Source organism: Trichomycterus rosablanca, unplaced genomic scaffold (assembly GCF_030014385.1).
Source record: "Trichomycterus rosablanca isolate fTriRos1 unplaced genomic scaffold, fTriRos1.hap1 scaffold_267, whole genome shotgun sequence".
Classification (NCBI taxonomy): Eukaryota; Metazoa; Chordata; class Actinopteri; order Siluriformes; family Trichomycteridae; genus Trichomycterus; species Trichomycterus rosablanca.
The window spans coordinates 2,501-17,337 of record NW_026947095.1 but is presented as its reverse complement, the minus strand read 5'-3'; the positions used below and the strand labels follow the sequence as shown (position 1 = coordinate 17,337).

The window sequence follows — 14,837 nt, the reverse complement described above, 5'->3', positions numbered from 1 at the left end:
TCAAGAGTGGCCTCAAACTCGTTATTGGGTCTGGGGCGCAGTCCGATTAATTTCCCAACTCCAAGTTTTTCATTTAGAGTTTTTATAATGTCCATAGCAGATATTTCGCTTCCTTCTTTGAGCTCTATTATTAATGTTGCTTCTTTTTTGTAATCTTTTTGGTGTCCTGCTCTTGTTTTCAGTTTGTCATAGAATTGTGCTTTGTCTTGTATCTTTTTCTTCCAGTCCTCCGTCTTTTCTCTTTCAGCATGTGGTCTTTTTTGCTGATCGTTCTTCTTTTGTTCAGCGTTGTCTATTGTCTCATTTTCCTTCTGGTCTGTTGATTCCTCTTTTCTGTCTTTGTTTGATCCATTTTGCATTTCATTAATTGTGCTCTCGTTTTCAATATCTTGATTACTTAGTCCGTTTTCTTTTTCTCTGTGTCTTTGATCCATTCCTTTTTCTTCAGCCTTCTTGTCTTTTTGGTTTGTTTTGGGGTAATCCATTTCTCTTTGTCTTTGTTCCAGTCCAGGGTCATTTACCAGTTTATCCATTTTGTAAAGTAAGAAAAAGACCGACCCCCAAGCAGTTAATCTGCTGGGGGACAGCAAAAGAAATTTTATACAAAATAAACAAAAAAATTAAATCAAAGTTTAGTACAAAATTAAACAAACAAAAGTAACAAAGCAAACACACTTTGGAAGAGCCTCTCTCTTCCTGCTGCAGGTTAAAGGTCACGACTTCCTCTCACCACTAGGAGGCGCTATCAGGCATTCCCAAGGTGGTTTGGCCGTAAGCGAAAGAAGCTGGATTTAAAGGCCTGTTATAGCTAGTCAGCCAGCTATCTGAGTGCTAGCCAGCTATCTGGGCTGGATTTACATTGGAAGGCCTTTATAGATAGATAGATAGATAGATAGATAGATAGATAGATAGATAGATAGATAGATAGATAGATAGATAGATAGATAGATAGATAGATAGATAGATAGATAGATAGATAGATAGATAGATAGATAGATAGATAGATAGATAGATAGATAGATAGATAGATAGATAGATAGATAGATAGATAGATAGATAGATAGATAGATAGATAGATAGATAGATAGATAGATAGATAGATAGATAGATAGATAGATAGATAGATAGATAGATAGATAGATAGATAGATAGATAGATAGATAGATAGATACTTTATTATGCTAGCTAACAGCTAAATGACACTTCATGAATGGGGCTGAAACCAAAAAATAAAAAGCTTACAGCACTCAGTATTCCCAGGCGGTCTCCCATCTAGGTACTGACTGAGCCCAACCCTGCTTGGCTTCTGAGATCGGACGAGATCAGGCGTTCCCAAGGTGGTTTGGCCGTAAGCGAAAGAAGCTGGATTTAAAGGCCTGTTATAGCTAGTCAGCCAGCTATCTGAGTGCTAGCCAGCTATCTGGGCTGGATTTACATTGGAAGGCCTTTTATAGATAGATAGATAGATAGATAGATAGATAGATAGATAGATAGATAGATAGATAGATAGATAGATAGATAGATAGATAGATAGATAGATAGATAGATAGATAGATAGATAGATAGATAGATAGATAGATAGATAGATAGATAGATAGATAGATACTTTATTATGCTAGCTAACAGCTAAATGACACTTCATGAATGGGGCTGAAACCAAAAAATAAAAAGCTTACAGCACTCAGTATTCCCAGGCGGTCTCCCATCTAGGTACTGACTGAGCCCAACCCTGCTTGGCTTCTGAGATCGGACGAGATCAGGCGTTCCCAAGGTGGTTTGGCCGTAAGCGAAAGAAGCTGGATTTAAAGGCCTGTTATAGCTAGTCAGCCAGCTATCTGAGTGCTAGCCAGCTATCTGGGCTGGATTTACATTGGAAGGCCTTTTATAGATAGATAGATAGATAGATAGATAGATAGATAGATAGATAGATAGATAGATAGATAGATAGATAGATAGATAGATAGATAGATAGATAGATAGATAGATAGATAGATAGATAGATAAGATAGATAAGATAGATAAGATAGATAGATAGATAGATAGATAGATAGATAGATAGATAGATAGATAGATAGATAGATAGATAGATACTTTATTATGCTAGCTAACAGCTAAATGACACTTCATGAATGGGGCTGAAACCAAAAAATAAAAAGCTTACAGCACTCAGTATTCCCAGGCGGTCTCCCATCTAGGTACTGACTGAGCCCAACCCTGCTTGGCTTCTGAGATCGGACGAGATCAGGCGTTCCCAAGGTGGTTTGGCCGTAAGCGAAAGAAGCTGGATTTAAAGGCCTGTTATAGCTAGTCAGCCAGCTATCTGAGTGCTAGCCAGCTATCTGGGCTGGATTTACATTGGAAGGCCTTTTATAGATAGATAGATAGATAGATAGATAGATAGATAGATAGATAGATAGATAGATAGATAGATAGATAGATAGATAGATAGATAGATAGATAGATAGATAGATAGATAGATAGATAGATAGATAGATAGATACTTTATTATGCTAGCTAACAGCTAAATGACACTTCATGAATGGGGCTGAAACCAAAAAATAAAAAGCTTACAGCACTCAGTATTCCCAGGCGGTCTCCCATCTAGGTACTGACTGAGCCCAACCCTGCTTGGCTTCTGAGATCGGACGAGATCAGGCGTTCCCAAGGTGGTTTGGCCGTAAGCGAAAGAAGCTGGATTTAAAGGCCTGTTATAGCTAGTCAGCCAGCTATCTGAGTGCTAGCCAGCTATCTGGGCTGGATTTACATTGGAAGGCCTTTTATAGATAGATAGATAGATAGATAGATAGATAGATAGATAGATAGATAGATAGATAGATAGATAGATAGATAGATAGATAGATAGATAGATAGATAGATAGATAGATAGATAGATAGATAGATAGATAGATAGATAGATAGATAGATAGATAGATAGATAGATACTTTATTATGCTAGCTAACAGCTAAATGACACTTCATGAATGGGGCTGAAACCAAAAAATAAAAAGCTTACAGCACTCAGTATTCCCAGGCGGTCTCCCATCTAGGTACTGACTGAGCCCAACCCTGCTTGGCTTCTGAGATCGGACGAGATCAGGCGTTCCCAAGGTGGTTTGGCCGTAAGCGAAAGAAGCTGGATTTAAAGGCCTGTTATAGCTAGTCAGCCAGCTATCTGAGTGCTAGCCAGCTATCTGGGCTGGATTTACATTGGAAGGCCTTTTATAGATAGATAGATAGATAGATAGATAGATAGATAGATAGATAGATAGATAGATAGATAGATAGATAGATAGATAGATAGATAGATAGATAGATAGATAGATAGATAGATAGATAGATAGATAGATAGATAGATAGATAGATAGATAGATAGATAGATAGATAGATACTTTATTATGCTAGCTAACAGCTAAATGACACTTCATGAATGGGGCTGAAACCAAAAAATAAAAAGCTTACAGCACTCAGTATTCCCAGGCGGTCTCCCATCTAGGTACTGACTGAGCCCAACCCTGCTTGGCTTCTGAGATCGGACGAGATCAGGCGTTCCCAAGGTGGTTTGGCCGTAAGCGAAAGAAGCTGGATTTAAAGGCCTGTTATAGCTAGTCAGCCAGCTATCTGAGTGCTAGCCAGCTATCTGGGCTGGATTTACATTGGAAGGCCTTTTATAGATAGATAGATAGATAGATAGATAGATAGATAGATAGATAGATAGATAGATAGATAGATAGATAGATAGATAGATAGATAGATAGATAGATAGATAGATAGATAGATAGATAGATAGATAGATAGATAGATAGATAGATAGATAGATAGATACTTTATTATGCTAGCTAACAGCTAAATGACACTTCATGAATGGGGCTGAAACCAAAAAATAAAAAGCTTACAGCACTCAGTATTCCCAGGCGGTCTCCCATCTAGGTACTGACTGAGCCCAACCCTGCTTGGCTTCTGAGATCGGACGAGATCAGGCGTTCCCAAGGTGGTTTGGCCGTAAGCGAAAGAAGCTGGATTTAAAGGCCTGTTATAGCTAGTCAGCCAGCTATCTGAGTGCTAGCCAGCTATCTGGGCTGGATTTACATTGGAAGGCCTTTTATAGATAGATAGATAGATAGATAGATAGATAGATAGATAGATAGATAGATAGATAGATAGATAGATAGATAGATAGATAGATAGATAGATAGATAGATAGATAGATAGATAGATAGATAGATAGATAGATAGATAGATAGATAGATAGATAGATAGATACTTTATTATGCTAGCTAACAGCTAAATGACACTTCATGAATGGGGCTGAAACCAAAAAATAAAAAGCTTACAGCACTCAGTATTCCCAGGCGGTCTCCCATCTAGGTACTGACTGAGCCCAACCCTGCTTGGCTTCTGAGATCGGACGAGATCAGGCGTTCCCAAGGTGGTTTGGCCGTAAGCGAAAGAAGCTGGATTTAAAGGCCTGTTATAGCTAGTCAGCCAGCTATCTGAGTGCTAGCCAGCTATCTGGGCTGGATTTACATTGGAAGGCCTTTTATAGATAGATAGATAGATAGATAGATAGATAGATAGATAGATAGATAGATAGATAGATAGATAGATAGATAGATAGATAGATAGATAGATAGATAGATAGATAGATAGATAGATAGATAGATAGATAGATAGATACTTTATTATGCTAGCTAACAGCTAAATGACACTTCATGAATGGGGCTGAAACCAAAAAATAAAAAGCTTACAGCACTCAGTATTCCCAGGCGGTCTCCCATCTAGGTACTGACTGAGCCCAACCCTGCTTGGCTTCTGAGATCGGACGAGATCAGGCGTTCCCAAGGTGGTTTGGCCGTAAGCGAAAGAAGCTGGATTTAAAGGCCTGTTATAGCTAGTCAGCCAGCTATCTGAGTGCTAGCCAGCTATCTGGGCTGGATTTACATTGGAAGGCCTTTTATAGATAGATAGATAGATAGATAGATAGATAGATAGATAGATAGATAGATAGATAGATAGATAGATAGATAGATAGATAGATAGATAGATAGATAGATAGATAGATAGATAGATAGATAGATAGATAGATAGATAGATAGATAGATAGATAGATAGATAGATAGATAGATACTTTATTATGCTAGCTAACAGCTAAATGACACTTCATGAATGGGGCTGAAACCAAAAAATAAAAAGCTTACAGCACTCAGTATTCCCAGGCAGTCTCCCATCTAGGTACTGACTGAGCCCAACCCTGCTTGGCTTCTGAGATCGGACGAGATCAGGCGTTCCCAAGGTGGTTTGGCCGTAAGCGAAAGAAGCTGGATTTAAAGGCCTGTTATAGCTAGTCAGCCAGCTATCTGAGTGCTAGCCAGCTATCTGGGCTGGATTTACATTGGAAGGCCTTTTATAGATAGATAGATAGATAGATAGATAGATAGATAGATAGATAGATAGATAGATAGATAGATAGATAGATAGATAGATAGATAGATAGATAGATAGATAGATAGATAGATAGATAGATAGATAGATAGATAGATAGATAGATAGATAGATACTTTATTATGCTAGCTAACAGCTAAATGACACTTCATGAATGGGGCTGAAACCAAAAAATAAAAAGCTTACAGCACTCAGTATTCCCAGGCGGTCTCCCATCTAGGTACTGACTGAGCCCAACCCTGCTTGGCTTCTGAGATCGGACGAGATCAGGCGTTCCCAAGGTGGTTTGGCCGTAAGCGAAAGAAGCTGGATTTAAAGGCCTGTTATAGCTAGTCAGCCAGCTATCTGAGTGCTAGCCAGCTATCTGGGCTGGATTTACATTGGAAGGCCTTTTATAGATAGATAGATAGATAGATAGATAGATAGATAGATAGATAGATAGATAGATAGATAGATAGATAGATAGATAGATAGATAGATAGATAGATAGATAGATAGATAGATAGATAGATAGATAGATAGATAGATAGATAGATAGATAGATAGATAGATACTTTATTATGCTAGCTAACAGCTAAATGACACTTCATGAATGGGGCTGAAACCAAAAAATAAAAAGCTTACAGCACTCAGTATTCCCAGGCGGTCTCCCATCTAGGTACTGACTGAGCCCAACCCTGCTTGGCTTCTGAGATCGGACGAGATCAGGCGTTCCCAAGGTGGTTTGGCCGTAAGCGAAAGAAGCTGGATTTAAAGGCCTGTTATAGCTAGTCAGCCAGCTATCTGAGTGCTAGCCAGCTATCTGGGCTGGATTTACATTGGAAGGCCTTTTATAGATAGATAGATAGATAGATAGATAGATAGATAGATAGATAGATAGATAGATAGATAGATAGATAGATAGATAGATAGATAGATAGATAGATAGATAGATAGATAAGATAGATAAGATAGATAAGATAGATAGATAGATAGATAGATAGATAGATAGATAGATAGATAGATAGATAGATAGATAGATAGATACTTTATTATGCTAGCTAACAGCTAAATGACACTTCATGAATGGGGCTGAAACCAAAAAATAAAAAGCTTACAGCACTCAGTATTCCCAGGCGGTCTCCCATCTAGGTACTGACTGAGCCCAACCCTGCTTGGCTTCTGAGATCGGACGAGATCAGGCGTTCCCAAGGTGGTTTGGCCGTAAGCGAAAGAAGCTGGATTTAAAGGCCTGTTATAGCTAGTCAGCCAGCTATCTGAGTGCTAGCCAGCTATCTGGGCTGGATTTACATTGGAAGGCCTTTTATAGATAGATAGATAGATAGATAGATAGATAGATAGATAGATAGATAGATAGATAGATAGATAGATAGATAGATAGATAGATAGATAGATAGATAGATAGATAGATAGATAGATAGATAGATAGATAGATAGATAGATAGATAGATAGATAGATACTTTATTATGCTAGCTAACAGCTAAATGACACTTCATGAATGGGGCTGAAACCAAAAAATAAAAAGCTTACAGCACTCAGTATTCCCAGGCGGTCTCCCATCTAGGTACTGACTGAGCCCAACCCTGCTTGGCTTCTGAGATCGGACGAGATCAGGCGTTCCCAAGGTGGTTTGGCCGTAAGCGAAAGAAGCTGGATTTAAAGGCCTGTTATAGCTAGTCAGCCAGCTATCTGAGTGCTAGCCAGCTATCTGGGCTGGATTTACATTGGAAGGCCTTTTATAGATAGATAGATAGATAGATAGATAGATAGATAGATAGATAGATAGATAGATAGATAGATAGATAGATAGATAGATAGATAGATAGATAGATAGATAGATAGATAGATAGATAGATAGATAGATAGATAGATACTTTATTATGCTAGCTAACAGCTAAATGACACTTCATGAATGGGGCTGAAACCAAAAAATAAAAAGCTTACAGCACTCAGTATTCCCAGGCGGTCTCCCATCTAGGTACTGACTGAGCCCAACCCTGCTTGGCTTCTGAGATCGGACGAGATCAGGCGTTCCCAAGGTGGTTTGGCCGTAAGCGAAAGAAGCTGGATTTAAAGGCCTGTTATAGCTAGTCAGCCAGCTATCTGAGTGCTAGCCAGCTATCTGGGCTGGATTTACATTGGAAGGCCTTTTATAGATAGATAGATAGATAGATAGATAGATAGATAGATAGATAGATAGATAGATAGATAGATAGATAGATAGATAGATAGATAGATAGATAGATAGATAGATAGATAGATAGATAGATAGATAGATAGATAGATAGATAGATACTTTATTATGCTAGCTAACAGCTAAATGACACTTCATGAATGGGGCTGAAACCAAAAAATAAAAAGCTTACAGCACTCAGTATTCCCAGGCGGTCTCCCATCTAGGTACTGACTGAGCCCAACCCTGCTTGGCTTCTGAGATCGGACGAGATCAGGCGTTCCCAAGGTGGTTTGGCCGTAAGCGAAAGAAGCTGGATTTAAAGGCCTGTTATAGCTAGTCAGCCAGCTATCTGAGTGCTAGCCAGCTATCTGGGCTGGATTTACATTGGAAGGCCTTTTATAGATAGATAGATAGATAGATAGATAGATAGATAGATAGATAGATAGATAGATAGATAGATAGATAGATAGATAGATAGATAGATAGATAGATAGATAGATAGATAGATAGATAGATAGATAGATAGATAGATAGATAGATAGATAGATAGATAGATAGATAGATACTTTATTATGCTAGCTAACAGCTAAATGACACTTCATGAATGGGGCTGAAACCAAAAAATAAAAAGCTTACAGCACTCAGTATTCCCAGGCGGTCTCCCATCTAGGTACTGACTGAGCCCAACCCTGCTTGGCTTCTGAGATCGGACGAGATCAGGCGTTCCCAAGGTGGTTTGGCCGTAAGCGAAAGAAGCTGGATTTAAAGGCCTGTTATAGCTAGTCAGCCAGCTATCTGAGTGCTAGCCAGCTATCTGGGCTGGATTTACATTGGAAGGCCTTTTATAGATAGATAGATAGATAGATAGATAGATAGATAGATAGATAGATAGATAGATAGATAGATAGATAGATAGATAGATAGATAGATAGATAGATAGATAGATAGATAGATAGATAGATAGATAGATAGATAGATAGATAGATAGATAGATAGATACTTTATTATGCTAGCTAACAGCTAAATGACACTTCATGAATGGGGCTGAAACCAAAAAATAAAAAGCTTACAGCACTCAGTATTCCCAGGCGGTCTCCCATCTAGGTACTGACTGAGCCCAACCCTGCTTGGCTTCTGAGATCGGACGAGATCAGGCGTTCCCAAGGTGGTTTGGCCGTAAGCGAAAGAAGCTGGATTTAAAGGCCTGTTATAGCTAGTCAGCCAGCTATCTGAGTGCTAGCCAGCTATCTGGGCTGGATTTACATTGGAAGGCCTTTTATAGATAGATAGATAGATAGATAGATAGATAGATAGATAGATAGATAGATAGATAGATAGATAGATAGATAGATAGATAGATAGATAGATAGATAGATAGATAGATAGATAGATAGATAGATAGATAGATAGATAGATAGATAGATAGATAGATAGATAGATACTTTATTATGCTAGCTAACAGCTAAATGACACTTCATGAATGGGGCTGAAACCAAAAAATAAAAAGCTTACAGCACTCAGTATTCCCAGGCGGTCTCCCATCTAGGTACTGACTGAGCCCAACCCTGCTTGGCTTCTGAGATCGGACGAGATCAGGCGTTCCCAAGGTGGTTTGGCCGTAAGCGAAAGAAGCTGGATTTAAAGGCCTGTTATAGCTAGTCAGCCAGCTATCTGAGTGCTAGCCAGCTATCTGGGCTGGATTTACATTGGAAGGCCTTTTATAGATAGATAGATAGATAGATAGATAGATAGATAGATAGATAGATAGATAGATAGATAGATAGATAGATAGATAGATAGATAGATAGATAGATAGATAGATAGATAGATAGATAGATAGATAGATAGATAGATAGATAGATAGATAGATAGATAGATACTTTATTATGCTAGCTAACAGCTAAATGACACTTCATGAATGGGGCTGAAACCAAAAAATAAAAAGCTTACAGCACTCAGTATTCCCAGGCGGTCTCCCATCTAGGTACTGACTGAGCCCAACCCTGCTTGGCTTCTGAGATCGGACGAGATCAGGCGTTCCCAAGGTGGTTTGGCCGTAAGCGAAAGAAGCTGGATTTAAAGGCCTGTTATAGCTAGTCAGCCAGCTATCTGAGTGCTAGCCAGCTATCTGGGCTGGATTTACATTGGAAGGCCTTTTATAGATAGATAGATAGATAGATAGATAGATAGATAGATAGATAGATAGATAGATAGATAGATAGATAGATAGATAGATAGATAGATAGATAGATAGATAGATAGATAGATAGATAGATAGATAGATAGATAGATAGATAGATAGATAGATAGATAGATAGATACTTTATTATGCTAGCTAACAGCTAAATGACACTTCATGAATGGGGCTGAAACCAAAAAATAAAAAGCTTACAGCAGGCGGTCTCCCATCTAGGTACTGACTGAGCCCAACCCTGCTTGGCTTCTGAGATCGGACGAGATCAGGCGTTCCCAAGGTGGTTTGGCCGTAAGCGAAAGAAGCTGGATTTAAAGGCCTGTTATAGCTAGTCAGCCAGCTATCTGAGTGCTAGCCAGCTATCTGGGCTGGATTTACATTGGAAGGCCTTTTATAGATAGATAGATAGATAGATAGATAGATAGATAGATAGATAGATAGATAGATAGATAGATAGATAGATAGATAGATAGATAGATAGATAGATAGATAGATAGATAGATAAGATAGATAAGATAGATAAGATAGATAGATAGATAGATAGATAGATAGATAGATAGATAGATAGATAGATAGATAGATAGATAGATACTTTATTATGCTAGCTAACAGCTAAATGACACTTCATGAATGGGGCTGAAACCAAAAAATAAAAAGCTTACAGCACTCAGTATTCCCAGGCGGTCTCCCATCTAGGTACTGACTGAGCCCAACCCTGCTTGGCTTCTGAGATCGGACGAGATCAGGCGTTCCCAAGGTGGTTTGGCCGTAAGCGAAAGAAGCTGGATTTAAAGGCCTGTTATAGCTAGTCAGCCAGCTATCTGAGTGCTAGCCAGCTATCTGGGCTGGATTTACATTGGAAGGCCTTTTATAGATAGATAGATAGATAGATAGATAGATAGATAGATAGATAGATAGATAGATAGATAGATAGATAGATAGATAGATAGATAGATAGATAGATAGATAGATAGATAGATAGATAGATAGATAGATAGATAGATAGATACTTTATTATGCTAGCTAACAGCTAAATGACACTTCATGAATGGGGCTGAAACCAAAAAATAAAAAGCTTACAGCACTCAGTATTCCCAGGCGGTCTCCCATCTAGGTACTGACTGAGCCCAACCCTGCTTGGCTTCTGAGATCGGACGAGATCAGGCGTTCCCAAGGTGGTTTGGCCGTAAGCGAAAGAAGCTGGATTTAAAGGCCTGTTATAGCTAGTCAGCCAGCTATCTGAGTGCTAGCCAGCTATCTGGGCTGGATTTACATTGGAAGGCCTTTTATAGATAGATAGATAGATAGATAGATAGATAGATAGATAGATAGATAGATAGATAGATAGATAGATAGATAGATAGATAGATAGATAGATAGATAGATAGATAGATAGATAGATAGATAGATAGATAGATAGATAGATAGATACTTTATTATGCTAGCTAACAGCTAAATGACACTTCATGAATGGGGCTGAAACCAAAAAATAAAAAGCTTACAGCACTCAGTATTCCCAGGCGGTCTCCCATCTAGGTACTGACTGAGCCCAACCCTGCTTGGCTTCTGAGATCGGACGAGATCAGGCGTTCCCAAGGTGGTTTGGCCGTAAGCGAAAGAAGCTGGATTTAAAGGCCTGTTATAGCTAGTCAGCCAGCTATCTGAGTGCTAGCCAGCTATCTGGGCTGGATTTACATTGGAAGGCCTTTTATAGATAGATAGATAGATAGATAGATAGATAGATAGATAGATAGATAGATAGATAGATAGATAGATAGATAGATAGATAGATAGATAGATAGATAGATAGATAGATAGATAGATAGATAGATAGATAGATAGATAGATAGATAGATAGATAGATAGATAGATAGATACTTTATTATGCTAGCTAACAGCTAAATGACACTTCATGAATGGGGCTGAAACCAAAAAATAAAAAGCTTACAGCACTCAGTATTCCCAGGCGGTCTCCCATCTAGGTACTGACTGAGCCCAACCCTGCTTGGCTTCTGAGATCGGACGAGATCAGGCGTTCCCAAGGTGGTTTGGCCGTAAGCGAAAGAAGCTGGATTTAAAGGCCTGTTATAGCTAGTCAGCCAGCTATCTGAGTGCTAGCCAGCTATCTGGGCTGGATTTACATTGGAAGGCCTTTTATAGATAGATAGATAGATAGATAGATAGATAGATAGATAGATAGATAGATAGATAGATAGATAGATAGATAGATAGATAGATAGATAGATAGATAGATAGATAGATAGATAGATAGATAGATAGATAGATAGATAGATAGATAGATAGATAGATAGATAGATAGATACTTTATTATGCTAGCTAACAGCTAAATGACACTTCATGAATGGGGCTGAAACCAAAAAATAAAAAGCTTACAGCACTCAGTATTCCCAGGCGGTCTCCCATCTAGGTACTGACTGAGCCCAACCCTGCTTGGCTTCTGAGATCGGACGAGATCAGGCGTTCCCAAGGTGGTTTGGCCGTAAGCGAAAGAAGCTGGATTTAAAGGCCTGTTATAGCTAGTCAGCCAGCTATCTGAGTGCTAGCCAGCTATCTGGGCTGGATTTACATTGGAAGGCCTTTTATAGATAGATAGATAGATAGATAGATAGATAGATAGATAGATAGATAGATAGATAGATAGATAGATAGATAGATAGATAGATAGATAGATAGATAGATAGATAGATAGATAGATAGATAGATAGATAGATAGATAGATACTTTATTATGCTAGCTAACAGCTAAATGACACTTCATGAATGGGGCTGAAACCAAAAAATAAAAAGCTTACAGCACTCAGTATTCCCAGGCGGTCTCCCATCTAGGTACTGACTGAGCCCAACCCTGCTTGGCTTCTGAGATCGGACGAGATCAGGCGTTCCCAAGGTGGTTTGGCCGTAAGCGAAAGAAGCTGGATTTAAAGGCCTGTTATAGCTAGTCAGCCAGCTATCTGAGTGCTAGCCAGCTATCTGGGCTGGATTTACATTGGAAGGCCTTTTATAGATAGATAGATAGATAGATAGATAGATAGATAGATAGATAGATAGATAGATAGATAGATAGATAGATAGATAGATAGATAGATAGATAGATAGATAGATAGATAGATAGATAGATAGATAGATAGATAGATAGATAGATAGATAGATACTTTATTATGCTAGCTAACAGCTAAATGACACTTCATGAATGGGGCTGAAACCAAAAAATAAAAAGCTTACAGCACTCAGTATTCCCAGGCGGTCTCCCATCTAGGTACTGACTGAGCCCAACCCTGCTTGGCTTCTGAGATCGGACGAGATCAGGCGTTCCCAAGGTGGTTTGGCCGTAAGCGAAAGAAGCTGGATTTAAAGGCCTGTTATAGCTAGTCAGCCAGCTATCTGAGTGCTAGCCAGCTATCTGGGCTGGATTTACATTGGAAGGCCTTTTATAGATAGATAGATAGATAGATAGATAGATAGATAGATAGATAGATAGATAGATAGATAGATAGATAGATAGATAGATAGATAGATAGATAGATAGATAGATAGATAGATAGATAGATAGATAGATAGATAGATAGATAGATAGATACTTTATTATGCTAGCTAACAGCTAAATGACACTTCATGAATGGGGCTGAAACCAAAAAATAAAAAGCTTACAGCACTCAGTATTCCCAGGCGGTCTCCCATCTAGGTACTGACTGAGCCCAACCCTGCTTGGCTTCTGAGATCGGACGAGATCAGGCGTTCCCAAGGTGGTTTGGCCGTAAGCGAAAGAAGCTGGATTTAAAGGCCTGTTATAGCTAGTCAGCCAGCTATCTGAGTGCTAGCCAGCTATCTGGGCTGGATTTACATTGGAAGGCCTTTTATAGATAGATAGATAGATAGATAGATAGATAGATAGATAGATAGATAGATAGATAGATAGATAGATAGATAGATAGATAGATAGATAGATAGATAGATAGATAGATAGATAGATAGATAGATAGATAGATAGATAGATAGATAGATAGATACTTTATTATGCTAGCTAACAGCTAAATGACACTTCATGAATGGGGCTGAAACCAAAAAATAAAAAGCTTACAGCACTCAGTATTCCCAGGCGGTCTCCCATCTAGGTACTGACTGAGCCCAACCCTGCTTGGCTTCTGAGATCGGACGAGATCAGGCGTTCCCAAGGTGGTTTGGCCGTAAGCGAAAGAAGCTGGATTTAAAGGCCTGTTATAGCTAGTCAGCCAGCTATCTGAGTGCTAGCCAGCTATCTGGGCTGGATTTACATTGGAAGGCCTTTTATAGATAGATAGATAGATAGATAGATAGATAGATAGATAGATAGATAGATAGATAGATAGATAGATAGATAGATAGATAGATAGATAGATAGATAGATAGATAGATAGATAGATAGATAGATAGATAGATAGATAGATAGATACTTTATTATGCTAGCTAACAGCTAAATGACACTTCATGAATGGGGCTGAAACCAAAAAATAAAAAGCTTACAGCACTCAGTATTCCCAGGCGGTCTCCCATCTAGGTACTGACTGAGCCCAACCCTGCTTGGCTTCTGAGATCGGACGAGATCGTTCCCAAGGTGGTTTGGCCGTAAGCGAAAGAAGCTGGATTTAAAGGCCTGTTATAGCTAGTCAGCCAGCTATCTGAGTGCTAGCCAGCTATCTGGGCTGGATTTACATTGGAAGGCCTTTTATAGATAGATAGATAGATAGATAGATAGATAGATAGATAGATAGATAGATAGATAGATAGATAGATAGATAGATAGATAGATAGATAGATAGATAGATAGATAGATAGATAGATAGATAGATAGATAGATAGATAGATAGATAGATAGATAGATAGATAGATACTTTATTATGCTAGCTAACAGCTAAATGACACTTCATGAATGGGGCTGAAACCAAAAAATAAAAAGCTTACAGCACTCAGTATTCCCAGGCGGTCTCCCATCTAGGTACTGACTGAGCCCAACCCTGCTTGGCTTCTGAG

General features: G+C 38.8%; 30 non-coding genes and 1 pseudogene across 30 annotated transcripts in view; all 31 read right to left on the bottom strand.

Annotated features, from left to right (window-relative positions):
- Positions 1-1,235: 1,235 nt before the first annotated feature.
- LOC134307363 (5S ribosomal RNA) lies at positions 1,236-1,354 on the bottom strand. Its single transcript, XR_010009878.1, has one exon. It is a non-coding gene; the product is annotated as a 5S ribosomal RNA (ribosomal RNA).
- A 315-nt stretch (positions 1,355-1,669) lies between these two features.
- LOC134307362 (5S ribosomal RNA) lies at positions 1,670-1,788 on the bottom strand. The gene has a single exon (XR_010009877.1). It is a non-coding gene; the product is annotated as a 5S ribosomal RNA (ribosomal RNA).
- Positions 1,789-2,154: 366 nt separating this feature from the next.
- On the bottom strand, positions 2,155-2,273 carry LOC134307361 (5S ribosomal RNA). The gene has a single exon (XR_010009876.1). It is a non-coding gene; the product is annotated as a 5S ribosomal RNA (ribosomal RNA).
- A 291-nt stretch (positions 2,274-2,564) lies between these two features.
- Positions 2,565-2,683, bottom strand: LOC134307360 (5S ribosomal RNA). Its single transcript, XR_010009875.1, has one exon. It is a non-coding gene; the product is annotated as a 5S ribosomal RNA (ribosomal RNA).
- Positions 2,684-3,006: 323 nt separating this feature from the next.
- Positions 3,007-3,125, bottom strand: LOC134307359 (5S ribosomal RNA). The gene has a single exon (XR_010009874.1). It is a non-coding gene; the product is annotated as a 5S ribosomal RNA (ribosomal RNA).
- Positions 3,126-3,452: 327 nt separating this feature from the next.
- On the bottom strand, positions 3,453-3,571 carry LOC134307358 (5S ribosomal RNA). The gene has a single exon (XR_010009873.1). It is a non-coding gene; the product is annotated as a 5S ribosomal RNA (ribosomal RNA).
- Positions 3,572-3,886: 315 nt separating this feature from the next.
- On the bottom strand, positions 3,887-4,005 carry LOC134307357 (5S ribosomal RNA). Its single transcript, XR_010009872.1, has one exon. It is a non-coding gene; the product is annotated as a 5S ribosomal RNA (ribosomal RNA).
- A 319-nt stretch (positions 4,006-4,324) lies between these two features.
- Positions 4,325-4,443, bottom strand: LOC134307356 (5S ribosomal RNA). Its single transcript, XR_010009871.1, has one exon. It is a non-coding gene; the product is annotated as a 5S ribosomal RNA (ribosomal RNA).
- A 295-nt stretch (positions 4,444-4,738) lies between these two features.
- On the bottom strand, positions 4,739-4,857 carry LOC134307354 (5S ribosomal RNA). The gene has a single exon (XR_010009869.1). It is a non-coding gene; the product is annotated as a 5S ribosomal RNA (ribosomal RNA).
- Positions 4,858-5,188: 331 nt separating this feature from the next.
- Positions 5,189-5,307, bottom strand: LOC134307365 (5S ribosomal RNA). The gene has a single exon (XR_010009879.1). It is a non-coding gene; the product is annotated as a 5S ribosomal RNA (ribosomal RNA).
- A 311-nt stretch (positions 5,308-5,618) lies between these two features.
- On the bottom strand, positions 5,619-5,737 carry LOC134307352 (5S ribosomal RNA). The gene has a single exon (XR_010009868.1). It is a non-coding gene; the product is annotated as a 5S ribosomal RNA (ribosomal RNA).
- A 319-nt stretch (positions 5,738-6,056) lies between these two features.
- On the bottom strand, positions 6,057-6,175 carry LOC134307351 (5S ribosomal RNA). The gene has a single exon (XR_010009867.1). It is a non-coding gene; the product is annotated as a 5S ribosomal RNA (ribosomal RNA).
- Positions 6,176-6,529: 354 nt separating this feature from the next.
- On the bottom strand, positions 6,530-6,648 carry LOC134307350 (5S ribosomal RNA). Its single transcript, XR_010009866.1, has one exon. It is a non-coding gene; the product is annotated as a 5S ribosomal RNA (ribosomal RNA).
- A 315-nt stretch (positions 6,649-6,963) lies between these two features.
- On the bottom strand, positions 6,964-7,082 carry LOC134307349 (5S ribosomal RNA). Its single transcript, XR_010009865.1, has one exon. It is a non-coding gene; the product is annotated as a 5S ribosomal RNA (ribosomal RNA).
- A 295-nt stretch (positions 7,083-7,377) lies between these two features.
- Positions 7,378-7,496, bottom strand: LOC134307348 (5S ribosomal RNA). Its single transcript, XR_010009864.1, has one exon. It is a non-coding gene; the product is annotated as a 5S ribosomal RNA (ribosomal RNA).
- Positions 7,497-7,799: 303 nt separating this feature from the next.
- On the bottom strand, positions 7,800-7,918 carry LOC134307347 (5S ribosomal RNA). The gene has a single exon (XR_010009863.1). It is a non-coding gene; the product is annotated as a 5S ribosomal RNA (ribosomal RNA).
- A 327-nt stretch (positions 7,919-8,245) lies between these two features.
- LOC134307346 (5S ribosomal RNA) lies at positions 8,246-8,364 on the bottom strand. The gene has a single exon (XR_010009862.1). It is a non-coding gene; the product is annotated as a 5S ribosomal RNA (ribosomal RNA).
- Positions 8,365-8,679: 315 nt separating this feature from the next.
- LOC134307345 (5S ribosomal RNA) lies at positions 8,680-8,798 on the bottom strand. The gene has a single exon (XR_010009861.1). It is a non-coding gene; the product is annotated as a 5S ribosomal RNA (ribosomal RNA).
- Positions 8,799-9,121: 323 nt separating this feature from the next.
- On the bottom strand, positions 9,122-9,240 carry LOC134307344 (5S ribosomal RNA). The gene has a single exon (XR_010009860.1). It is a non-coding gene; the product is annotated as a 5S ribosomal RNA (ribosomal RNA).
- A 319-nt stretch (positions 9,241-9,559) lies between these two features.
- LOC134307342 (5S ribosomal RNA) lies at positions 9,560-9,678 on the bottom strand. The gene has a single exon (XR_010009858.1). It is a non-coding gene; the product is annotated as a 5S ribosomal RNA (ribosomal RNA).
- Positions 9,679-10,465: 787 nt separating this feature from the next.
- Positions 10,466-10,584, bottom strand: LOC134307341 (5S ribosomal RNA). Its single transcript, XR_010009857.1, has one exon. It is a non-coding gene; the product is annotated as a 5S ribosomal RNA (ribosomal RNA).
- Positions 10,585-10,883: 299 nt separating this feature from the next.
- Positions 10,884-11,002, bottom strand: LOC134307340 (5S ribosomal RNA). Its single transcript, XR_010009856.1, has one exon. It is a non-coding gene; the product is annotated as a 5S ribosomal RNA (ribosomal RNA).
- Positions 11,003-11,305: 303 nt separating this feature from the next.
- Positions 11,306-11,424, bottom strand: LOC134307339 (5S ribosomal RNA). The gene has a single exon (XR_010009855.1). It is a non-coding gene; the product is annotated as a 5S ribosomal RNA (ribosomal RNA).
- A 327-nt stretch (positions 11,425-11,751) lies between these two features.
- On the bottom strand, positions 11,752-11,870 carry LOC134307338 (5S ribosomal RNA). Its single transcript, XR_010009854.1, has one exon. It is a non-coding gene; the product is annotated as a 5S ribosomal RNA (ribosomal RNA).
- A 327-nt stretch (positions 11,871-12,197) lies between these two features.
- LOC134307336 (5S ribosomal RNA) lies at positions 12,198-12,316 on the bottom strand. The gene has a single exon (XR_010009853.1). It is a non-coding gene; the product is annotated as a 5S ribosomal RNA (ribosomal RNA).
- A 299-nt stretch (positions 12,317-12,615) lies between these two features.
- LOC134307335 (5S ribosomal RNA) lies at positions 12,616-12,734 on the bottom strand. The gene has a single exon (XR_010009852.1). It is a non-coding gene; the product is annotated as a 5S ribosomal RNA (ribosomal RNA).
- Positions 12,735-13,045: 311 nt separating this feature from the next.
- Positions 13,046-13,164, bottom strand: LOC134307329 (5S ribosomal RNA). Its single transcript, XR_010009849.1, has one exon. It is a non-coding gene; the product is annotated as a 5S ribosomal RNA (ribosomal RNA).
- A 307-nt stretch (positions 13,165-13,471) lies between these two features.
- LOC134307317 (5S ribosomal RNA) lies at positions 13,472-13,590 on the bottom strand. The gene has a single exon (XR_010009838.1). It is a non-coding gene; the product is annotated as a 5S ribosomal RNA (ribosomal RNA).
- Positions 13,591-13,901: 311 nt separating this feature from the next.
- Positions 13,902-14,020, bottom strand: LOC134307305 (5S ribosomal RNA). Its single transcript, XR_010009827.1, has one exon. It is a non-coding gene; the product is annotated as a 5S ribosomal RNA (ribosomal RNA).
- Positions 14,021-14,323: 303 nt separating this feature from the next.
- LOC134307333 (5S ribosomal RNA) lies at positions 14,324-14,438 on the bottom strand (annotated as a pseudogene).
- Positions 14,439-14,761: 323 nt separating this feature from the next.
- The window catches only part of LOC134307379 (5S ribosomal RNA), a 119-nt gene continuing 43 nt past the window's right edge, over positions 14,762-14,837 (bottom strand). Inside the window, exon 1 of the ribosomal RNA XR_010009892.1 lies at positions 14,762-14,837. This exon is cut by the window's right edge and continues 43 nt beyond it. This is a non-coding gene — a ribosomal RNA (5S ribosomal RNA).